The sequence below is a fragment of the Uloborus diversus genome, chromosome 1 (assembly GCF_026930045.1).
Source record: "Uloborus diversus isolate 005 chromosome 1, Udiv.v.3.1, whole genome shotgun sequence".
In the NCBI taxonomy this organism is placed as follows: Eukaryota; Metazoa; Arthropoda; class Arachnida; order Araneae; family Uloboridae; genus Uloborus; species Uloborus diversus.
Window position 1 is genome coordinate 221,896,504 of NC_072731.1, and position 25,978 is coordinate 221,922,481.

The 25,978-nt window shown below is 32.7% G+C and overlaps 1 protein-coding gene across 1 annotated transcript in view; it reads right to left on the reverse strand.

Annotated features, from left to right (window-relative positions):
• The window catches only part of LOC129218889 (neural-cadherin-like), a 539,341-nt gene that overhangs the window by 135,511 nt on the left and 377,852 nt on the right, over positions 1 to 25,978 (reverse strand). The gene's annotated exons all lie outside the window — the stretch shown is intronic.

Here is a 25,978-nt window from a genome sequence, read left to right on the forward strand (position 1 = left end):
AGAAACTGGAAGCCAACATAAGGGGAAGAAGCAATAAATTTAGTGGCAGTTTTTGTACTTGACATTTTTTCACCAAATCATAGTGAAACATTACGGGTAAAATAAGTTTGTGCGCTTGACTAAAAGTTAGACCTAAATTCTCTACAAACAGTAGAGGCTAAAACAGCTTTCATGCGTACAGCCAAGAGATAACCCTAGCGTACATGCTTGCTGTAGTATTACTCTCTGCTTTGGATTAGAAAAAAACATCCTATAATAAGTATATAGTTTAAGAAAGAGTTTGAAAGAGTCTCTATGTTACTTCAAGCATCATTTGACTTTTTTTTTTTTTGAATAAAGATCATCTAATAATATTAGTCCGGTTATTACACTCCTTTTGTTGTATAACCAGCGACATCCCTGAAGATATGATGGGGTGGACGGGGGTGGTTGGATTTCTGGTTTACTATCCGTATGCTCATTTCTTACCATTAGAATGGTCTGAAGTTATAAAGTAATAAATAAGTATTAGTAATTGCTCAAGTGGATTATGTATCACAGTAAACTCAAAATTATTTCAACTTTGTGAATAAGATGACAAGCTTTCGTATACAAGCAGCATTATTCACTATGACAACAACAAACCAATTTCCTCGATGTCGTCAGAAATATTTTCTCTTGTTTTTCCTTTCCTTCCATTCATCTCAGGTTTTAAGTAGGATGAATTTGTCCTTCCGCGGGACGGACCGCTTTACTTATGCATGCGGGATCCAATTTTAAGGAGTGGATGAAATTGGAAACCGCCATTTATTCCGAAGACCGATGCAGCCATTTTGAGTGATCTTCCCGGCGCAGAATTGATATCAGTGGTGCACTTGGGAGTGTATATAGATAATTTAGCAAAAGGGACTTTTAGTTTGTGAAAAGATCATATTATTTTGCAAAAGTAAAGAACTGCATTTAAAGCATAGGGCAAATAAGACTATTCCATGAATCGGCTTACATGAGAATATTCTATAATAGTTAATTCAGAATTTATAAAACATAAAATCTGACTTTAAGTAAATACATTTACTTACTTAAAAATCATGCTCTCTTTATTTGAAAAGTTTTTTGTTTACTTAACGTTTCTCCTTTATTTATCTTTATGATTTGTGTTTTAACAACTTTTGAATTATGGAGGCTTTACGAGCTCTTTTACCTGATTACATCTGCAAGCACCCATACAGCTTTATTTTCTTGTTTAAATTGTTTTGTGGAAACATAACTTAAGATAACTCATTATTTTCAATAATAATAATAATAATTATTATTATAAACTTCAATTCAAGATCTTAAAAATATAAATTTTAATTTCATACTAAGTATTTGTGTGTTATTGTGAGATGGCGTTACTGCATCTCACGAGAATAAGTTTTCACCCACCCTAGATGCTAGCCAAACAAATGGATCTGTAGTATATTTCTGTTCTAATGATGTACACCAATATTTCACGTAGACATTTTCATGTCTAATAAGACTCAATACGTTTTAATATTTAGAAATGTATGTTTTTGCTAAAATAGTTTCGAAAAAAAAATAATAAATTATATAAGTTATGTTACTGTTTACTTGAGTGTGCGAATTACAGATGAATTTTACTGGAAAAAGAATTTAGAAGAACACATTAATTTCAACAATAATAATCATCATCATTATGATACTCTATTTAAGAACTTAACTTTGCTTTAAAATATTAATTTTAATTTTACACTTAGTGTTTGTGCGTTATATTTAGATGGCTTTACTGCTTTCCGCGTGATTAAGATCGTACCCATCCGAGATGCTTTAGGCCACTGATGCGGAACATCTACTGACCATAGATGTGTCGTATGTAGTGTACTGAAGTAATTGTTTAAAGTATCCACATATGTAGAAATTTCTAATTGTTTTGAAAAATTAACGATAGCTCATCGTACTCATTATGCCCTACAATTGTTCGTTTTCACATTTTGTTTTTTCATTTACAGCGCTGTTGAGTTCGATTAGTTCAAAGAGTCTGATTTAAGCAAACCATTTAAAAGAAAACCGATCTAAACGAATAGTATTTAGCTAAACCGATTTCAACAATTTGATTAATCTTTGCATTTCAAAGATAACCTTAGCACCTAAAGATATCCATCTCTCAAGAATCTAAACAACTTTTCCCATTCGTAATGAATGTGCTCTGAGCACTCATGAAATCAACCATTTTCCAATATTCTACTTCATAAGTTGTGTCGTACCTCGATGCCAAACACGTCCTCCAATCGATGAAAATACATCTTTTCGGCAAATCGATGTTTCCTTTTAGCAAACAGAAGCAGAATACACAAGAAGATTCCTTCGAGGAAAGAAGTTCGCGCCACAAAACAAACTCTTCATTGGCTCCTTTTGCAGGCGTCACAGATGTTACAGGTTAAAGGGGGAAAAAATCGATGCCCGTAGTATCACACGCTACGAGGAATATAAATTCAGTCATATAGGTAAAGTTTTTCATGAAATGGTGAAGAGGCAACGAGATATCTTCCAGGAAAGTGTGGTGCTTCTTCAGATTTTATCTACGTTTATATTAATAACTAGTGGTACCCGCACGGCTTTGCCCTTAATAGAAAAATCTGCAGATTTTATCTACGTTTATATTAATAACTAGTGGTACTCGCACGGCTTTGCTCGTAATAGAAAAATTAAAAGGTTTTTTGGTTCGTCTGTATATTTACAAATAATGTATGGTGAATTTTCTCGCCAATTGGTTTGTACCCATGTTACGGTTCCACGTTATGAGAATTTTGTATCTCGCCAATAGGCTTGTGTCCATGTTACGGTTCCATGTTATGATAATTTGATAATTTACTTGTCCATCTTATGATAGTTTTGTTCTTAAAATTGGAATAGAAAAAGAACCACATCGAATTTTCAAAAAATCGCTTTGAGGTGCACACTCCCATGCTACAAACTAACTTTGTGCCAAATTTCATGAAAATCGGCCGAAAGGTCTAGGCGCTGTGCGCGTCACAGAGATTCAGACATCCTCCTGACATCCAGACAGAGAGACTTTCAGCTTTATTATTAGTAAAGATAAAGATGTACAAATTCACATATTAGTACGCGAATGTGTCATTCTCTAACGTATGGCAAGAATAAAATATATTATCTGGCTATATACGGGATGCTGAAGAAGAAGCCATGCACAGAAAGGAACGTTGTCACAAATTTATGTCAGAAAGAGTGCAGTATTGAAAGATATTGGTTCCCAAAAATCATTAAATTATATTAAGGCAGGATTCTTCAGGGTTAATATATGGATGCCTCACTAGTCAAATCGATTAACTCCAGAAAACAGAAAGTAGAGAAAAGTTATGAAGAAGATGGTGTTATCCATAGGAGTATATAGGACCTCGTGATGCATTTTCTGCCATCACGTGGTCAGAAATGTAGTAAACGAAAACTTTATTATAAATTCACATACTAAGCATTGATTAAGCACTTTAAAGCAGAAATAATGATTTTTTTTTTAAAGTGGAGCTAATCGGCTTGGCAATTGAGGCATCCATATAAAAACAAATCGTTTAGTAGAAAAAAAAAATAATTCCATATATTTACTTGGCTATGAAACATTGTAACAGTAATTATGTTCAGAATTTAATACACTATCAAAAAATTATTTGCCCACAGAAAAGTATTTTTTTAAAGGAGAAAATAGTAAGAGCAGCAAATTGAATAATTTTTACATTATCTGACATGAGACGATAAAATCTTTCCTTCTGTTCTACTAATGCATTTTTACTTCTCACTAAAGTTGACAGCACTAGTTTTAAAGGCTCTTTACTGAATGAAAACAAAAATTGCGAGTCAAAATAATATTTAAAAAATCTACATATTAAAGCAGGCAATAATATAAACACGTAGTAATGCACAAAAATATGTTGGTTTGTTTGATCGTTTTTAATGATTTAGAATCTGTAACGGTGATGGAATAAGAAGCAGCTATTAGTATTAGCGCTAAAGTGAAACAGGTACAGCAACATTCAAATATCTTATTATTTTTCCTCATAAGTAGAGAAACTTTATATACTACACCATGTGAAATCGTAACTGCAGGTAGTGGACCAATTTGTACGGTATCATCTGTAGGGATGTAGGATCTGTAAGTGTGATCCTGTAGAATGCTACGTGGCCATTGGACTTATATATTCTTAATTATTCTTTTGATAAAATATTTTATCCAGTTTCAAAATTATCATTCCTTCTTCTCATAAACAATTATAAACTGTAAAAATCAATCATTGAAAATGTGAAAATTTTTAGCTACCTAATAATAGTTTAATCTCTAAATGAACAATGATTTTAACGACTGTCAATCATTAATAAAAGATTTTATGCGGTTAATTTTAATGCTCGATTCGATATTTAAGAGCAAATTAGAAATGAAGTTATGATGAAATTGCAATGATTTAATCTCTGTCTTATAAAGATTAAGACTTTTCAGTATAAAAGGAAAATAAAAGTCTCGTCTGGAAAACGACAGCGAAAAAATATCTCCCAGATTAATCCAAAAATTCTTTTATATGTTCGGAAAACGTCTTTCTTGCTGCAGACAAATAATTTGCGCTGGCAACAAACTTACTAGGCAAAAGTGTTCCCCATCATAAAAAATAACTTCAGAGCCTATTATGAAGTGAATTTCCACGAGGTTTTGGGGAGGGAAAATGTCAAAATCTTTTATAATTGCGATGGAATGGAGTCTTTAATATCAAAGCTTTATTGTACTCAATGGAGCAAAACTGGAAAGATTCTTTTTGCTGACTATGGCAGAAAGAAAAAAAGTTATTTTCTTAGAACACTGTCAGCACGTGCGGATTTACAGAATATGATTTTTTAATGGAATAGTTAATTGCGAAATTACTCTTGGGACGCTGAATGTGATTTTTCAAAAATATTTTTGCTAACTAATAACCACTTGTCGGCCGTTCTTCGCGATTAAAACATTTTAAATGTACTGAGAATGCTAATATTGACTCGTGGTGTCATGATTTCATGTTTTGACAGAATGGCAAACTTTTTTTTTCTTATGGGAATTAAAGAAACAACTTATTAGAATAATTAATTCATACAGGCGACTGCACATATAGACCGAAACAAGGAATAAAACAAAACAAATGCACAACGCACAATAAGCCCCCCGCCACTTTTCTATGTAGAATAGCAAAAGTTTGCTGGATCGTGATTTAATCGTCGTCAGAAAGCCTAACTGAGGATGATGATAAAGCGTTATCAACGAGCAGTTTATTATCAACAGGCAAAAGTGTGGCAACAGTTCTTGAAAATTGCCAAACTTCAAAATTGCCTTTTCTTTCTATCTTTTTTTTTTTTTTTTTTTGCAATAAATTTTGTTTCTTCATGGTTCACTGTAGTTTATTTGTATGAAAAAGTTGTTAATTGTTCTAGAAACACTAATTTATTTAGTTGATGAATTCAAAAAGAAAAATGTCCCAATTCACATTAATTTTTCCTGCAATTTGATAACCCTATAAAGTAGATTGTATTCCAATAAGGCCCTGATTGGCATATTTAGTACTCCGGTGTCCTTATTAATACTCCGAAGGTGGAGGAATACCACCTGTGGTGCATATGTTGCAGATATATGTGGGTCGTGACTAAAAACAGAAAATAACGATTTATCAGTGCTCTGAATGTGACAATTGATATTTCTCCTTTCTATTAAAGTAAATATGAAATTTTCGTTAGTACTTTTAATTTTATCAAACGTCGTTTAATATGTTTTACATTGATGCTAATTTTTTTAAAAGTTTTTATTCACTTCGATATTACTTTTTGGCCTTTTTTTTAGAGTTGGCCGTGTTGCTAATAAGGTCATTGCGTCATTTTCGGGTTAAACTGCTGAGAAACATAATTTATATTTAAATTTTCACATTGAATGATGTATTTTTTTAATTAGTCATTTGATGGATCTACAAAATTGGAGTGAATTGAATCATAAATGAGTGATATATTAGGCCTCGAACCTTAGGTTGGCCTTAGTGAAACGGTTAATGTTTACTAAAAAGCTGTCTACTGCTCTCTTGACTGCGTGAATTTTAGTATCGAAGCTGTACAACTATCTTCCCACTGATTTTCAAATAATTTGCTCTATACTGAATTACAAGTCTTATTATCTTGAAAGTTGGAACAGTCTGCCTTAACATTTTTTGGATCTATTTTCCTTACATGATAATTTTACACGCACAATGGATGATAAAAATAGATAGCTGACAATAAAAGAAAATTGTTTTCTGCATTTAAAAAGCAAATTAATGTTTAAGAGGGTTTTGTTTCAGAATGTTCGGTACGAATCATTTTCTAGCTTACAAACAGACAAAGAGATTCTGATGTTAAAAAAATGTTTTGGGGTAGATTTTATAACTCCCCTCTATACTAATAATGTAAAGCTGAAGAGTTTGTTTGTTTGAATGCGCTAATCTAGGAACTACTGAATCGAATTAAAAAATTATTTTTCAATTCGAATACAGTGAAAATGTATTATATTAAGCGAGATATTCTTTTAACCGTTATTCTAATCAGCGGGCTCGACTGTAGTTCATTTATTGAGGAAGGCTATAGGCTTTTTTCCCCCATCAGACTGACCGAAATATTTGAAAAAGCAAATTAAATGTTTAATTAATTGTTTAGTTCTATGAATTCCTAATAGATGGCAGGGTAGTTAACTCACCGGGAGACCGCTAGCCGACGTGTCGATAGCTGCGAGGAGCGGCTCAGAAGCTGGGCTGTTGTGAGACTGTTGTGGTCAGCGAACTGATTTTTGAATGCGTTTTTGTCTTTGTTTTTTCGATATTCAGATGCATAATTTGATTTTTTTGGATTTTTCCTCTCTTTGGGTTTTGTTTCCTTTATTTCTTCAACGTTTCTTCTTGTTCTTATAGCTGAAGATAGTTGCTAATCTAAATAAATAATTTGATTTGTCATATTATTCAATTAAGATTGTTCTTTATAACGTTTTTATTATAGCATTGTTTATTTGGTGAAACATTTTAAATTGCAGAAAAAAACCGCTTCACTCCCTAAAGAGCAAGGTTACGGCTGCGTGTTTGCTTGGCGCGTTAAACGATGAACTATAAAGTTGAAAGGTTATTTTGAGTTTTAAAGTTACTGTCTAACCACGGATTGTATGGAAATGTCAAATATCCAGTTAAGACGAATCTATCTAAATGAGGGGGTAAAGTAAAAATTTAATGCGCGTGTTTAGCTTATTTGAATGAGACTTTGCTTAATTTAGAGTTTAGCATGCATCTGCAAAAGCTGACATCTCTGAAAAGTAGTCGATGCTGTAAACCGGATGTTTGCCTTTCCATACAATCCGTGACCAGACAGTACTGTTAATCTTTTTGTGTGTCTTGCAGAATATTTTTAAATTCCAAAGAGACTTAAATAGGTTTTTTAAAGGGTGTGTACGCATTTTAGTTGAAAAAAAAATGATAATTTCACATCAGAAGGGGGAGGGGGTGATTTTTATTTATTTATTTATTTTTTTTATTGTTCAACTGCCTTTTTTTAAATTCTTAGCTCAGCAATGGCCGTGCGGGTACTGTTAGTTTATAATAAGCTAAGATTTTCTTCGGCATGGAAATATGATCCTCGCTGCTAGTAGAACACTATCAAAATCAAATTGTGCCGGGAAGTACGATGTAACAATTTTAGCATAGCAGGAAAATCCATTAACAATCCCACCAGCTGAGCGACATGATTCGCACGCTCTGCTACGTGACAAAAAAAATCATTTTCTTGTGCGAAAATGACAGCCACCACAGAAGCACATGCTTTGGTTGGATAACAGCTTGTTCTTCACGCTGGGTGACAAATTATAGGGAATTTTATTTAGGTCAAAAATGCTTGAGAGCTCAAGACATGGAGATGAAGCTATATTTCGTCTTCTTTCAAACAAAGCTTAGTTGGTAGTCGAAGCTTTGTTTTCATTGATGAGGCTTCTAGATGATGTGATAATGAATTTGTGTATCACTGTAATGTATACATATCGCTTTGAGTACTGTGTTTGAAAACGAACATTTTGACGGCAGATTTTTTTTTCTCACACAGAAATGTTCTTAATCTTGACCAACATACCTTCAAAAAGATTTCACTATACGAAGTAATCAGTTGTGGAAAACATCAATTGTTTACACTACGGTTTTTCAAGCTGAGAAGTAGCAAACGATTAGAGAATATTATACAGTATAAAATAGTTTTCATCGCGTTCATAAAAACGTTTTTTTTTTTAAACAACATTTTTAGCGTCCAGTTTATATCATAATCACTTATTATTGCAAGAAAATGCAGTTTAGTTTTCTCCACTGTTACGGAATTCAGATTCTGGGAAAACTTAAGATGTTTTGATAATATTTTCAATTGATTTCTGTTAGACATGTGCTGCTGGCCTGAACACGACGGTTTGAGTGGGGTGCCTTCACCGGATTTTTTCAAATTAGTTTTTACTCGTAATCGTATTGTATCACATCCGCCGGAAACAGGACTTAAGTCCAAGACGACTAATCAGCTTGCCGTTTTCACCAATCATCTTAAAGACTTGAAGCTCCTTTCTCAGCTAACAAAATATATATTTATAATGGCACTGGTAAATAATTAAATAAATAAAAAAATTATGCATAATAAATTATTGATGCTTGTAAGTTAAATTATGTATAGAATTGAGCGCAACATATATCACTAGAAATTTGACGAGAAAGATTCACTAACACACCATACTAATATTAATTAGTTGTCAAATTCAGCGACATGTGAGAACGCTTCTCATAGAGGAAAGAGAAAAACTAGTTTTGATAAACAGCAATTCGAGCAGAGAAAAACAAGATACGAGCTAGATATTGTCCTTTCTCCGAAACAGAAAATACACACGGTTCAAGTGTTTTTAAATTTGTTTATTTATTTATTTATTACTAGTGGTACCCGCACGGCTTTGCCCATAATGGAAAAAATAAAAGGTCTTTTGGTTCGCCTGTATATTTACAAATAATGTGTGGCTAAATTTTCTCGCCAATTGGCTTGTACGAATGTGACGGCTTGACGTTATGAGAATTTCTTATCTCACCAATATTCTTGTGCCCATGATAGTTCCACGTTATGATCATTTCGTAATTTACTCGCCCATCTTATGATAATTCTGTTCTTAAAATTGGAATAGAAAAAGAACTACATCGAAGTTTCGAAAAATTGCTTCAAGGTGCACACCCCCGTGCTACATACTAACTTTGTGCCAAATTTCATGATAATCGGCCGAACAGTCTAGGTGCTATGCGCGTCACAGAGATCCTGACAGATAGAGAGAGATCCGGACAGAGAGACTTTCAGCTTTATTAATAGTATATATATATATATATATATATATATATATATATATATATATATATATATATATATATATATATATATATATATATATATTTTTTTTTTTTTTTTTTTGAGCTGACAGCAAGTTTTTAAACAGAATGTGGGAATGTGTTTGAATTTCAATATAGTGCTGTTATTACGATTTATTTTCAAAAGATGAAAGAAAACTATAGTCGAAGTAAGAAGTGCTACAGTCATATTAAGTCTATTAATACAGGAATAAACATTTTCATCGCTTATTTAGAGATCACGTTACAATCTTGAAAGCAAACAGCCAAACCAACTACATACGAGAAATCTTTATTGGCAAAGGATATAATTCCAAAAATAATTGGAATGAAAAAAAAAAGAGTCCAAGAGCGAATCTGAGCAAGAAAAGTAACAAAGAAAGTGGTGGGACGTCCTCGTTCATCATGCCGCCTGCAGAGCGTTCGGAAACATAACGCGATTTCTTGTCCACGAATGAATTTATCGCTCCGGGAACAAGTGATCCGATTCGTGATTGGGGCAAGTAACAGCTTGTCCTTCTCTCTACGGCTGACAAATTAACTCCGATTTGGGTCAACAACATCAAGGTGGAGGCGGAGCATTCTCGAGGAAAGCTAAGCCATGAATTAATTGACCAAAAAGTTCAAAATTGGAGCTTTGTTCAAATATATATGACTTTGAGAAAAACTGAAATGTTCAGGAAAATCGTACTATGTTTTGAGATACTGTCTAACACATGAAGCAATTAATAGAAAAGGTATTTAAATTTGAAGATTCATCAGTAAAAATACCTCTTAAATAGTTAAACTTGCTTCTTTTTTGAAAAAAAAAAACATAGTAATAACGTCCCTGAGAGATCGTTCTAAAATGCGTATGTTTTAATACAATTCTATCATAACAGCAAGTAACAAAAACCCTAGCGTACTAAATCTGCGTATTTTTCCTTTATGTTACATAAAATCTTACTCCAAGACTTTCGAGTCTTTTGATTCATTGTTATTTTATTACAACAGGGTGGCGACAGGAACTGTAAAAAAAAGTTCCCTGACTTTTCCCTGATTTCCCTGATTAAGTTCACCAAATTTCCCTGATTTACGTTACCAATGATAATGGCTTCCTTTCTTTGCTCTACTTGAAATCCATTGTATGTTCATATAAAATGCAGTATTTTAAACGTTTTAAGTTGTGTAAAGTTGATGAACTAAAGATATATTTTAAAAAGATGCTACTTTTTTAACAAAATGGTAAAAAAAAAAACATATCAAGTCAATTTTTTGGGAAAAAAACGACAAAACAGTATGTTAAATTTTTCTACATGGAAAGATTATAGAAAATTTAAAAAAAAAATACTTTACTTCCAGAAACCACTTAGCATAAGAATTTCAAGAAACTATTAAAATCACTCTTAAAAACATATGTGTATTTATGATAGAACTAAAAATAATTGAAATTATTTTGAAATTTTCAAATTGTATAATAATTGTTGCAAGAATAACAAGTAATAGTGAAAGAATAGAAGTAATGTAGTTATTCTTATATAACTAATTGATATATTTATGCAAGATTAAACTTTTTGACATCCATTCATAGGGAGCTTTTCTCTAATCAAGAACATAGGTTTTAATGAATGAATACAGCATTTTAACAATAAAAAAAAAAAAGATATTTACTTAAGTACACAAGTTAACTCTATTTCAAATGATTTCAGTATGTAACGAAAAAAATCTTAGATTGCTTTTGTAACAAACAACTTTGAAATGCAAAGGGAAAAAAACAGAAAAAAAAGCAATTAATTTCAAAATGTATAAAAGACAAATACAACTTGGTTATAAAATAAAAGAATCATTGAAGTTTGAAGAAAAGAAAACCTTTATAATCTGCGGCGACAACAAATAGTATAACGGCAAAAAACGAAGTTTTTTGATTAAAAGTTCAATTTTAGCAATTAAATCAAAAACGCGAAGAAGTAATAACTTTTAAGCTTTTATCAGTATTAATTTAACACCCAAAGATTTCTTCTTGAAATCTTGTTTACAGTACGCTAATCACTGCGAGACAATGGAATAAAGGCAAAGGAGCTAAGGCTTTGATGAAGGCTTCCTTTTGCCTGTATGGTTGTTTATTTTACGTAACATTGAAAGCGTGAAAGGAAATTTCAAGCTAGGTAAAATAAACAACCTAACAGACACAGAAGCAATCTTAGAAAGTTCATCCTGTGGTTAATAAGTAAGACTGAATACTTTGACGTTGAGGAAAAAAGATGCACAAATATGCAGTGTATAATCGCACCTCATTAATTTTACTTTTTTTTAAAGAGATAATTGGCGAAAATGCATAGGGAATTAAGATACTTCATTTGGTAAAGCAAAAAAAAAAATTTTCTTCATAAAATCAGTTTTTCCTGATTTTTTGTTATTTTTTCAAAATTCCCTGATATTTCCCTGACTTTTCCCTGATTAATAAAGTTCCCTGACTTTTCCCTGATCTCCCTGATCTGTCGCCACCCTGTACAAGTGTAAAAAATGCATTCAGCAATCATTATAAAATATAAACATCTTAACAACCGATCTAAGTCCGTAAAACATCGGTAATATATATCTCGATAAAATATTTCATTTTCACTAAACTGATCAGATATCTTTACTTGGCAAAAAAAAAATAAACAACTAGCGCAATAATTCTTTTCTTCCTGTAAAAGAAAACAAGGTTAAAAAAATATAGTTGTTTTTGGGCCTGTTTCAAATTTCATTTCAAAGCACTCAGAGCAGTTATTCATTTTGGGGCGAGGTCGGGGGTTTTCATCCGAAATCGAAACCTTCTAACTGAAAATGGAAATCGAAAAGATATATTCTTTCTCACCTACAGTTTCATTTCTTTCTTGAAACACTTCGTCTTAGAGAGAGTGTGTGTTCCGTGGAAGGTGGAGAAGGGGTGTTTTTTCCGATAAGTTTCGGAAAGAGATGTTTCGAATGTATCTATGACACACGGAAGAGTTAGTGAGAAACATTTCCGGGCGCAGCTGTGATTTAACTTTGGCTCACTGCTACTTGAAATTGAAAATGAAATTGGAAAGCAGTTGTATCCATATTTATTGCAATGCATTGGCCTCTGCGTTACAGTGTCATTGTCGTAAATCAAAATTGGTGAAGGTTCAGCAGAGACGGTTATGTCCTCATAATATTCATTGGACATCCAGACTTTCATTTTGACTTTCTTCAAGCGTCCTAGCGAATTTAGTACTTTAAATAAGATGAAAACCGGTTGAGTGATTTTGTAAACTTATTTTTCCTTCAAGATGAATTTGTATTCAGAATTATCTTTAATTGTAACTTAAAATGTGTAGTCGGCATTTTTTTTTTAAATCTCGTAATATCAGCAGTCAACAACTTATGTCTCTGGATACAGCTCTATTTACATGAGGCTGCAGATATTTGTACAAAAAATGTTTTATTTTCTCCCATCATTAATTCCTTCTCTTAAGTAAAAATTTTTGAAAAAACAAAATCTTTGTTTTGATTAGTCATAGAAAAAAAAAATGCTTATACAATTCGTTGAACGATACAACTTTTCCTCTTGCACATTTTTTTTAACTCTGTTTTATTGTAGCGAAACGTTGCCTTCTTTGCCTTAAAATTTAAAAATGGGAGCATACAATTTTGTTGCAAAATTACTTTTTTATTTCGGACTAAAAAATGGAGTTTATAAAATATGCAACTTTGGATCATCACTACAACAGCCAGATCATTTTCTATTCTTTCAGGGATAGCTTGCATGAACCTCTCCTTCATTTGAATTTATCGTAAAAAACGTGGAATTTAAGAATTTTGACAAAGTGTTAGTGATAACAAATTAATACTACTTGACCATTTCTGAGAAAAACTTTTAAATCATCATTGCTCACCCTAAAAATAATATTACTACCTCCAATGCTTTCTCAATAAACTACAATATCACTTTGGTCAGCGTCTAAAAGATAGATGATGGCTTTAAAAATTAAATTAATCATCATTAGAGAATAAATGGAGGCAGTAATTCAGGCCACAGGAAGGGTCAATTCCCAAACACAATTGATGAATCATGGTATCTGCATGGCGCAACACGGGACAGGCAGATGCTAAATTGCTTTATTAGGAGAGCAGAACCAACTCGCATTTCCCATTCCACCGAAATCAACCTAAAATGCAACTACGGTGTCGCTGTTCAAGAGCCGAAATCTACAATCATTATCTCTTTACTCCCGGGATTACATTAGAGGACACACTGTTTGTGTAGGGAAGTAACTGATCATTAGGTCAGTGTTGGCATGAAACAACATAAACGTAGGTCATGCATTCTCAAATGCAAAAACTAAGAAGAAAGTTATTACCGAAGAAAGTTTATATATATATATATATATATATATATATATATATATATATATATATATATATATATATATATATATATATATATATATATATATATATATATATATATATTGTGCAAGAAAGAAAAAAAATCTACTTGATGGAAAATAAAAGTTACGTAGTAAGTTAGCGCTTCTTCCGATAGTTTACAAAATAAATAGGCTATTGGAACCTTATTAAAAAGGAATGCAAAAACTTATGACCTTTAAGACATCAGTACACAAAGGTTTCAGCGGTATCAATAGAAGAAATTATTGAGCGTAAAATGAAGCATGGTAGAAGGGATGAATTTTTAAAGACAAAGGCTACCAAAGTAACGTTTTCAGTTGAAAAATCAAAACAAAGAAAGCCTGCAATATGTATGTTGCCTTCTCAATATCAACTGCCACACAAGGTAGCTTTAGAAAAAAGACTAGAGGAATAGACGTAGTGTTATACGCTTATCATTTATGATGTACAATAAACTATAATGTATCAAAGCAAAAGAAAAAGTAAATCTTTGACTAAGGGGCAAGAACCCCAAAGCATTCGCTCTAGTTAGTGAACACCAATTAGAAGAAGGTGAATTGACGAGCAAAGCTCCCCAGTTCTTGCAGTTTAAGCAGTTTCTTCAAATTAAGAAAAAAAGAAGCAGTCTTCTTATCTGTTCACAATGTTGCTTCGCATAGAATCCTCAATGTTGAGAGTAACTTCTGTTAATATGTAACCATCGACAAAGATACTATCAAGAATATGAAATTAAAAATGTAACCACACTGCCTAACTATACATCGAGGCATGTGTAAGCGACAAGAATGATCACTAATTAAAAAAAAAACAGCGACCTTAAAAGGAAATTTTTGAGCTCATTTCAAGTTATTTTGCAGTAAGTTGCTACAGTTATTTTGCAAAAATTGCTACCAGTTTGTTAGGCTCGCTTGGCTCCCGTAGAAGTTTTTTGCCTCCAGCTCAGTAACTTACTATTCCGGGCTGATAAGTGCTAAAAAGTATGAAATTGCTGTCCTCGGATGGAATAACTGAGCTGGCGGTGTATTTGTAATATATTATTTTGTAATATATTACGGATAGTAGTCAATAAAATACGCGTGACTGACGAATTATATTTGGTTTACTTTCACTAGTAAGTAAAAACTTCGTACAAGGTCTATCATATCTTTAAAATGTAAAAAAGAAATACACAGTTGGTGCAGCATGTTCTTTAATCATAAGACATGTAATACTAGTTCTTTAGTGATTTTTGCTTCTGAAATGACATTACGTCTAATAACACTGTCTAATAACACTTATGTATAATAACACTGATGCGTGAACCTTTCTTTTTGGGACAGATGGCAAAAGGATATTCTTTCTAAATTTGGAGAGCTTTTTCGACAGCAAAACAACTTATTCGGAACTTTACCTATTGCTTAGTTCCTAACTGCTTCCTATGTCTTTCACTTCACGATAATAATACGACAAACGAATTGTTTTAACCAACAAGTAAATTGCCTATTGGAAAAACATGGAAAAATTGCGACGTTTCAGAGCTTAAAATCTTAATCGAACAATTTATTAATATCTTGACTCTAGAAATGGCTGTTAAATGCACGTATGTTAAAAAAAAACAACATCTAGAAGAAAATTAAAAGAGTTAACTAATATGTTACTACATGGTGACTGATTAGGGGAGGGTTACCCAAATCGGGTAGGTATTCGAAGAACGCTCAAAAATTGTAGTTTTCGGATTTTTATCGCAACCATTTCGGTTTTATTTCCTAGCAGGGAACTTGAATTTAAAAACGAAAAGTGATTTTTGTATTATTTCAAACCCAATATTTATTTTTTCTCAAATTTCACGAACATTTGAAAAACCCACTTTGCCCTACCAGAAAGCCCAACGCGGGTAAGCTTAACTAATCGTGGTTCGGTAAATTTGCCAATCAAATATGAAGTTATGAATAATTAAAATAGTTCACTAGCTACCTGCCATTACATAAAAAATATGAAACAGTTGTACTGATCCAATTTTAAGTCAGCACATTGGTTTATAAAACATAAAGAAATAACTGATTAAATTAATTAATAACTAATGAATTGCCATCCTAAAAAATAACTTTTTGAAGTTACACTTATTCTATTGAAATAGAAAATCTAAGTCAGCACCCGAGTCAAGAACTTATACATAAATATATGATTAAATCCTATACTCGCTTTGCCCGAAGGCACGTTTTTTATTTCCTTAATTATAACCTTTAATTAAAAAAAAAACAAACGAAATTACTATCGTAGTTTGTAGGTGGATGGTGTCAGAATAACGTAATATTGCTGACAATCAAAAAAATAAGCTGGTCGTAGACTAATCACAAGTTACAAAACTTCATTTTTTTTTAGGAATGTATTATTTTTTTTTAATTTTAAGCCTGGCTGCGCCATGCCGCTTCACTGGTGCTTCTATTGGACTGATTAAAACTCGGGGATCTTTATGTAAACATGACATACGTATGCATCTCCGCTTACACACCATGGGGGAACATACGAAAGCATACCCGCTTTGATCCACCCTCCCCCTCAAAAATTCATATTTCCTAAAAGAGAAAAATACAAAGAATATTTATGCATCCTTTTGTGCCAGAATCAAGCAACCAGCATCTTATAAAAACAAAAACCATAAAAACCTTGGTAATATAAACATGAAGAAGTCACAAAAACAACGATCTCAAACTGTTTCCCAAACATTGCGAGCGATTCATCAGTTCAGTAGTACAAGCAACGTAATGAGCGAGTGCTCGAACCATTTCGGCATTCCAATCCACATTTTAAAGTCATGCGAGGCACATTCCAGGCACTCAGTCGACAGAACAGGGGAATGCAGATGAAATTATTCCAAGTATCAAATTATTCAAGCAGTAGAGAGGTTTATGGCCAAGACGGCTGTGGCCCTCTGAGACCCAATGGATTGTAGTTTGTAATGATCCTCGGTCACGAGAAGCCTGACGGAAGTCAAGCAGATGGTTTTGTGAAAGATGCGGCAGTAAAAGTTTCTCGGTAATTGCCATTTAGTGGAACAAAGCTTAACCCCGAAGCGAGACTTTTTTCCCTTTTGAAAATATAATGTCTTCACGTTGTTGCTATAAAGAATTTATGTCGCTTCAATTTCCCATAACGTCAGCAATTAAAATAACGCTTTATTTTATACCATTGTAAGCAAAATAGTGTAAAATATCAGCATTATTTGGTTCATTCATGTTACTGTGTCGTAAATACAAACAGCACATAATAGTGTTCTTTGTTTTTAAACAAAAGAAGGCAAAATGAAGAATTTATTTTTTTTAAATTAATAAATCCATTAGAGGAAACGTTCCTTTTTTAGAAAAACATTTCATTTTTTAAAGTCTGTGGCATTTGGTATAGTATTTTCCTTTACGGAAAGTAAATTTGCTATTTTAAGTCGACAAAGCATATTGTAGTGAAAACAATTTAGATTTTCCAAACATTGAATTGTTTAAAAAACAGTAGACATTTTGTAAATGTTTTAAAAGTAAAAACCATTTTACATTTGGTACTAAACTTCCAAACACATATGTTTAAAGAATATGGAATCCATTTGAAAAAGAATAGAAATAGATCTGCATAAAGAAATTTTATACGATACCTATTTGTTTTCTAGTATTTCACTCATAGAGTTAAAACGAGGTTATATATTACACGAAAACTAGGGTTTAAAGAAATACACCAAGGAATCATGTTCATGTTTTATAGTCAAATTACATTAGACGCAAAAGAAAAATTTGATGTTTAAGCATCACTTTAAAGTAGAAATTTACTCAGTTGAAGGAAGGAACATGTCCTCAATGCTCACCCAAAGAATATTTGAATTCCTCTGAAGCCAAGCGCTTAGTGATATTAAAGTGGTAAAAGTATCATTAATTTGTCCTTCTCATATTGCTTTTCCTTCTATGCCGTCGCATTTGCTGGTGCATCTTCATTATTTTTTTTTGTAAATTCAGAACGCAAAAAAAAAAAAAAAATCTTTACTAATAATAAAGCTGAAAGTATCTTTGTCTGGATCTCTCTCTTTCCGGATCTCTGTCTGTCTGTCAGGATCTCTGTGACACGCATAGCGCCTAGACTGTTCGGCCGATTTTCATGAAATTCGGCACAGAATTAGTTTGTAGCATGGGGGTGTGCACCTCAATGCGAATTTTCGAAAATGCGATGTGGTTCTTTTTTTATTCCAATTTTAAGAACAAAATGATGGACGAGTAAATTACGAAATTTTCATAACGTAGAACCGTAACGTGGGCACAAGCCAATTGGCGAGAAATTCACCATACATTATTTGTAAATATACAAGCGAACCAAATGACCTTTTAAATTTCTACTACGGGCAAAGCCGTGCGGGTACCTCTAGTAAATAAATGAAGTGATAACAGATCAATGTTTTATCATGAATAATCCGAATGTTTTGAACAATTTGACCAAACAGTAAAAAGAAAAAAAGAGTGGTTGTATGATTCTTTGACAATTTGTTCAATTTCTCTCTATCAATCGCTGGATTCCACAAAAGATCCATTGTGATAGCACCCGAAAAGTCGACAAGCACCCGACTTCTGAAATAGATGACACTAACTCATAAAAGTGAATGACAGCTATGAGATTCGATTGCTGTTCAAAATTTAATTAACGCCGTTGATTTCTAATTTTCCGGCGGCTGGCGTTGTCTTTGGAAGAGCTGAGAGCTGAAGATTATTGACACCAACAAGTAAAAGGGGATGGGGCATACCTCTTACTATACAGCATTTCCTATCATAGTTCGAGAAAAGTCTTCCATCAGCTGTGAACTTGAACAAAATTTGAGGAGGGATATGTTGTGAGATTCAAAGTATGGTTATTGAATTAAACACTTTACACCTCGACTGGATATCCTGGATGGTTGTCGCATTAATTAAATGTGAAAAGCAGTAATAATGAGCATATTTCTGAATTTCAGGGACATGTGCCACATATTAGAGGGAAATAGATGCGTAATTTAGGTCTCCAAAAATGCCATTATTTACGATAACTCTAATTCGGAATAAACAACAGTATGGGAAAAGAAAGTGAAGGGAAACATATGTTAGTAAAATGGTTCTCAGAAATATAGCTCTTCATTTGTAATGACCCGAATGCAATTATTTTAATGTGTCTAATATTTTGATTTCAGTTCATTTTTCTTTGCGTAATGTATATTGTCTTATTTATGATTCGAAAACTAAAAAGATTTTAATCCCCGCGAACATTGAAAGCCATAGGGAAATTATGCATAAACAGAATCACATACAAATGTATATAAGCTTCGAAATTTAGAGAACTAATTTTGTTGAATCATTAAGAAACGGCGTAGTTTAGAAGACAAACTGCAACCATAAAAATAAATTGGGTACGAAAAGTAAAATGAATCCATAAAATTCGTCAAAGTTATAAAAAGCATATTTTTCATGCTTTTTTTTTTTTAAATTGAAAATTTCTAACACGTTTGAAATACCTTTGTCAAAGCCCACAATGTTAAATTGCCCAAATTCAGTCAGTAGATCAATTTTTGATGAGATCGTAACAATTTAGTTATGGTTCGTCATTGACTTAATGTAAATTCTAAACGCACATCACCTTGAAACACTATTTAAACTTCAACAGCAAAATTGTACATTAAAGCTGTTTTAGGGGCTACAAGTAGAAGGTTTAGAATCTTTAAAAGAACGAAAAAAAGTAAACTTATCATCTAGTCTTTAGTAAACGAACTGATGTGTGCTCCACATGACTTTCTTTTACGCCATTTTGATGATAATAGTGCTCAGGAAAGAAACACTTTAAATATTTTTACCCCTAGTTTGTCACGAACCAAAGCAAAAAAGCGTTTCAAAGAGATTAATTTTCCCAATATCCTTTTTTTTTAGCGCAACTCAATGGTTAAATCTCTAAATAGCGCCAAATAAAAACTATGCTGAAAAAACCCGCCAAATTTGTCTTCAAGCCGCGAAACGTGGCGACCAAAAGCTCGGTGATAGGTCGCCAAGTGTCCGCCAAATTATAACACCACTTGAGTTTGCATTGAAATTAGCACTGATTTCCCCCCAAATCGTTGAAAAGACCCTTTTTGGAAAATCCGAATGCAACCAAAAGAAAAGGTGCACGACTAGATCCCACTAGGAGTCTACATACCAAATTTCAACATTCTGCAACATACCATTTTTGAGTCATGCGAGATACACACGCACATACATATACATACGTACATACGGACAACACGAGAAAACTCGGTGATCGTCAAAATTGATATTTCGGACATCCATACGTTCTTAAGTATATATACACGTGTCGTCTGGTCGGAAAAACAACTCAACCTTCATATGGGAGTGAGCAAAAAGAAAATTAAAACCATATTTCAGCGAAAAAATTTTCGTGAACACAATACTTCCTTTAATATGTAAAATAGAGTAAAAAGAACGAAAATACTGTGCGTTTTGTTTCTACTTTTTATCGGTAAAGGAATACTTGTCTTACTAAAAATTGGGTAACCAAATATTTTCCTCATCCGTTTAACAATTATTTGTCCAACATAAATGCCTAATAAAATTCAAAAAAAGTATGTTGAATGGTTTAAAATGTTATTTCTGCACAATATGTAATCTTTATTAAACATTAACGAAAATGTATAATATTCGTAAAACAGACTCGAGACAACTAGGATCGAGAGTGATAAATTAAGCAATTTTTCACGCTGCTTTCTAAAGTGTATGCAAACACGAATTGCGCAAAATGCTGTTTGTTTTCCCAAAGAAGATGCAACACCAGTTAAATATTTGCACATTATTTTACACCAAACTCACTAAAGCTTTTATTTTCCTTCTGCTGCATTTTTTTAACTCTTCGAAACGCATTAAAATAAAGGTAAACATCAAAGAAGTAGAAAAGAACTGCTTCAGTCACCTGCAAATGCGAGTTTAATGATAGAATTCAGAGTTTGTTGCAAAAAACACTCTTTCATGACTTTTTTCTCTGATCATAAAAAGCGCAGAAAAAAAAAAGAAAACATTCCATATTTTTACATAAGAATCTGTTCGCACATTTCCTGTTTAGAGAAATGATGTTTTTTTTTAACTTCCATTTTTTAGAAAGTTTTTTTAGAGACACAATTCTTGATCATCATAAATTTTCCCACAGCCAAATTTAGCCTAGGCCTTTGACATTTAAAAATAATTAACGCGAACAAAATCTTCGTTGAGCAAAAATCAGATTTTTTTTCCACCTATTAACAGGAAAAATTCATTTATCAACAGTCATTATCTGAAATACATTTAGAAATTTAAAAAGAAAGCATAGAAGTTATTAGTTCTCAGTGCGAAAGTTTTAAATCTCCAGAAGAAAATGAGATTTTTAATCAAACCTTCGTTTTTCTAATGATGTCCCATTTATCGTTAATCGGATTACAAAGTAAATTTTTTATCCGAACCCAATTAACGCTGCAATTAGCTACGGATATTCATTTACTTAGATTAAAATCAACGAAAGATTCCTTTCATTGAAAAAATGATATTACATTCGCTGAAACCTTGTTTCAAGAACTCTTTTCAATGGCTTGTGATGTCTACTTAACTCTAAAGTATACAGTATTTTAAAATAATTAATTTTACCAACATTTTGGTTCATAGATTTAGAATAGCTGTTAATCTGTTATAAATAACGATTTTAATACGAAAATGAAAGCCTCATTTTTTGTATAATTACATGAAATTAATTATACATTTATCATATCTTTTTGTATATATATTTATCTGGGAGTCATGCGAAAATAATATGAAAACATCAAAATATTTCTTATTTTACATAACAGTGTAAAAAAATAAATTATATGTTTAAATCGATTTTCCTCACGTTAATTTCGTTTTGTGTTAGTTCTGCTTCAAAATGGAATTAGTATGCAGTACAGATTTAAGGTCTGCAAAAATCAGAAAGAAATTGTCTAGACTATAGATCATCGATTAGAAAAAACTCTTTTCAAAATCTACCTTCTACTCAATTTAAAAACTATTAAAACACCGCTTGTCTTATTTTTGTGCAAAATGATTTTACAGCTGATTTTTTTTTTACACTTAAGTTTTTTGTAGCTTATTTTTACTTGTATTAGTCACATAATGAGCATAATTTTTGATAGCATGTTCTATTCTTTACAATATTTGCGCGACACTGTGAAGAAATAGAACTTATTGTCAAAACTTTGTCTACAAGTAAACATGTCTACGCGGAAATTTATATTTAAGTGTCTCCCTTTTTCTCATTTTTCCCCTATTGATAGTGTTACTGCGTGTTCTCATTAATCATTCTATAAAATGGTTATAACTATGCTCGAAATCTTTTATGGTCTATGCGATCCGCAAGAAAACCTAAAGTTCTTAGTGGCGTAAATTTGAATTCCTTGCATAGAAAGATGCAGTGAAAAAAGATTGTTGCTCCTGCTTCATTATCTGAATGCGAAGCAGTTATTTTTTTTTTAATTATTACATTTTAGCAGATTAGTTTTCATTTAGTGTTGACATTATTATTTCAATTTGATTGATGTCTTGTAAGCATATACTGGGTGGTTATAAAATAACGTGAGGTGTTCTGAGCTCTCTAGCAAGTGAAGTATTGGACAAAACATTGCCAGATTTCATGGACATACATAGCAGACCATGGAATTTCGATTTCTACAATAAAAAATAGTACCAAAAGCCACCACCAGGGAGAATTCGGGCGCTGCAAAAGTGTATTACTTGCGAATACTGAAGAATTAAAAGCCAAAAAATGCCAATTAAAAGCATACATCAAGTTTTTTGCTACAAATAATTGCTGCTTACAAATGAGGTTCAATAAAACCAACAAGAAATTTCAACTGGTAACAAGAGAAGAATTTTACCAAAAGTCGTCAGGAAGAAATTCCGTCGCGGCAGCAAGGATTTCTTTCTGAATAATATTCATGTACTGTCTGACCACGGTTTGTATGGAAAGACAAACATCCGTTTTACAGTCAGAAATGGACGAATCTATTATTTTTTAGCAATGCCAACTTTTGCAGAAGCAGTCTCATTCAAATAAGCGGAAAACCGGCATCAAATTTTTTCTTTTTCCCTTTATTCAGGTAGCTTCGGCTTATATCTGGATGTTTGAAAATTCCATATAATCCGCGGTTGGACAGTAAGATGTTTCACCACCCCATGTTGGGCTTTAGGTACTGAGTGTATGGCGGTAACATTTCTTTGATAGCACTTTTATTAGTCATTTTCTTCGGTATAGAGATCGTGGTCGCCCAATCGTTGAGCTTGTGTTTTTAACCATGGAGATTTCTGTATCAGCGACATGTTCCCAAAATCTCAACTCTCAAAACTAGAAAAATGTTACAGGTAGGTGAAATTAATCCCCCCCCCCCCAGAGGTGTGGGAAATCTTTTGTATTGTATGCAGTACCTGGAAAATCTCGATGTGTGTCAAATTGAACCTCACTTGTTAGTAAAAATAATATTTTGTGAATAAAATTGTCGCATATTTTATCACTTAGTATTTAATATTTAAACAGTCACAGTAATGCACCTTTTCAACGCCAAAAGTTCCCCTAGTGGCGATTTGTGTACTATTTTTTTTTTTTTTTTTTAAACTTTAGATATCAAAATCCCACGGTCTACTATGTATGCCCATGAAATTTGGCAATGTTTCGCCCACTACTTCACTCACTAGAGGGCTCCGAACACCTCACGTTATTTTATAACCACCCGGTATTTCATGTCATCAAAGTTGAACATTTTGTTTGTGCTTTTGTAATATAAGTACAAATAAAAAGCTTTTAACAGTTTCAAAAATACTTATATCTATAAATGCTTAATTCGTCGGGTCTGAAAAGAATTAATTTCGATTTTGGCGGTTCGCAACATTGTGTTTGTACTTAAACGAAACCGCTAATTTTTTGACTCGTATTACCGTTTTGTGAGTTTGTGAATGGCTTCATGGAATTCATCAACATTTTAACAACATTCCCTCGAATTGTTTAAAACATATTAAAAGAAGGGGTGGATTACCTTGTCTCCCGTTTTCTTTCTTGTATATATTTTTGTCTGATATTAATCAATTACTGCCAAAATATTAACTGGTATTCTTTTAATATTGGCCAATATTATTAAATAGGTTTCATTCGTGTATTTCTGATAGAAAAGACACTGAACACGTATTTCACCTTAAGATGAGCTATTTGGTGCTTGAGGGTACACCTTGGGGCAGTTAAAATAGTCGCTGAAAAGTTTATTAATTTAAATACAATGCACGAAGAACAATGTGTTGAGGAAAATATGGATGTTTTATTATGGTTTACAACAGGTTTGAAATCAAGTATAAATCTTTACTGAGGTAAGAAACTACTAGTACTAAGACTTTCAGGGAAAAAACAACATAAATACAGGTTTTGTTAATTTAGCAAATTGGTTTAAACACATTACCTTTTTGTTAAAACAGTCTGAATAAAAGTTAGCTAGGTGTATTTTACTCTGTGGTGCACTACCTTCACCTGTCCCAAAATGCGATATGTCCTCGTTGAAATTATAGTGTTACGATGTTTTAAAGAGAAATCGTCAATTTTCCTCATTTAATTTTTTTGTTTGAAGAAGTTTTCATTGAAACTCTACTGCACGACTTCGAAAACGTTAGTACGATAGTTACAGTATTTGTTTGTACACCAACGTATCCACAATATTCCTTTGCGGTAGCCATAAAGCTGTTTACAACTACATAAGTTACCGTATTAGTATTGGAAAAACATGTTTAAACTAAGGTTTCTGAGTTGTTCATCCTCCCTCCCTTTTTGTTCCCCCTCCAACTTCGTTTAAAATAAAAAAAAAAACATCTCACTAAATTCTTACCTTTCATCAATGGAATCAAAAATAATCGAAAAGTTACATCCAGATGCCATGTGTCTACATATGCAAGGGTTAATTTTAAACCTAAGGCAAAAAGTTAAGCTATCTAAAAGTGCACCGAGTCGCAAGGTGAGCCCCTATCCCCTATATATAATATGTCCCTTTTTCTCCTCTTGTGTCTTTGCCTAAAAAACTTTAGTCCTTGAAAGTATAGCCCTTTTAAAGCAGTCAGATATCGCCAGGGATTTGAGACTGGGAAAAGGAGACTTCCACAGCTTAATATTTTCAGAATGTTCCGCAGAGAACATTGTCAAGGGACCTACGTGAGAGGAGGTACTTAGTATTCTGGAACAGGCCGCACTCCACTTCGATACTTCTCCCCAACTCGTGCACTACCGCATCCCCAGTTCGGTTTGCTTTCCTCTTCCCTTCGTTGCATTTCTGCCTTATTTAGGAGATGCCGAAGGAACCTTTTTTCCCCAATTCAAGAAAAGTAACTGATTTACTGCAATCGAAGAGGGAAGAAAATCTCACAACGAAAAATGCCACGTAGAAAGATTTTTGAATCTGGTTATGATTTTCTTTTCTGTAAGTTCGTCTGAGCAAACACTCGCAAGGATTTTTTCTTTTAAGACATTTATGGGGAAAATTCAAACTGCTATTTAAATGTTCCTCGTAAAACGGTATATGATCATTCTATGTATTTTAAATAAAGCATTAAAAAAAATTCTAACTGCGAGTAACCGCCTTAAAAATGCTCATAGGTTTCTACTATTAAAATAAGGATAATAACTAACAGTGCATCTCAGATATAATTATACTTTTTTAATGAATCATCAAGAACAGTTATACAACGTCCGTATGCAACACAATATCGTCTGTAACGACAACTAGAAGAATAAATAACGCATAGTTAGGATAGGAGAACTAATCATTTCGTAAGTGGTTTATTAACTAAATGTACACATTTATGGGTTAATTAAAAAGTTAGATCGGACACCCTCCCGAAAGTCTTATTGCGCAGTAGCGACAAAATTTTCAAGTCGCTCATACAGAACACTTCTCAATGGGGCAAAAAAAACTTCCAAAGGAGGTGCTCGCCATCTGTTACTATAAAAGTAAAATAAATTTAACGTGCCAGTGAACGTTTTAAAAAGTAAAACTTAATATATTGTATATATCTTAATGTATAGCAAGTAATAATATAATAAAACTAAAGCACTAATTTAGTTGCACTTTTGTTCTTCTTCATCTTCCTCAAGAATTAGGCCAA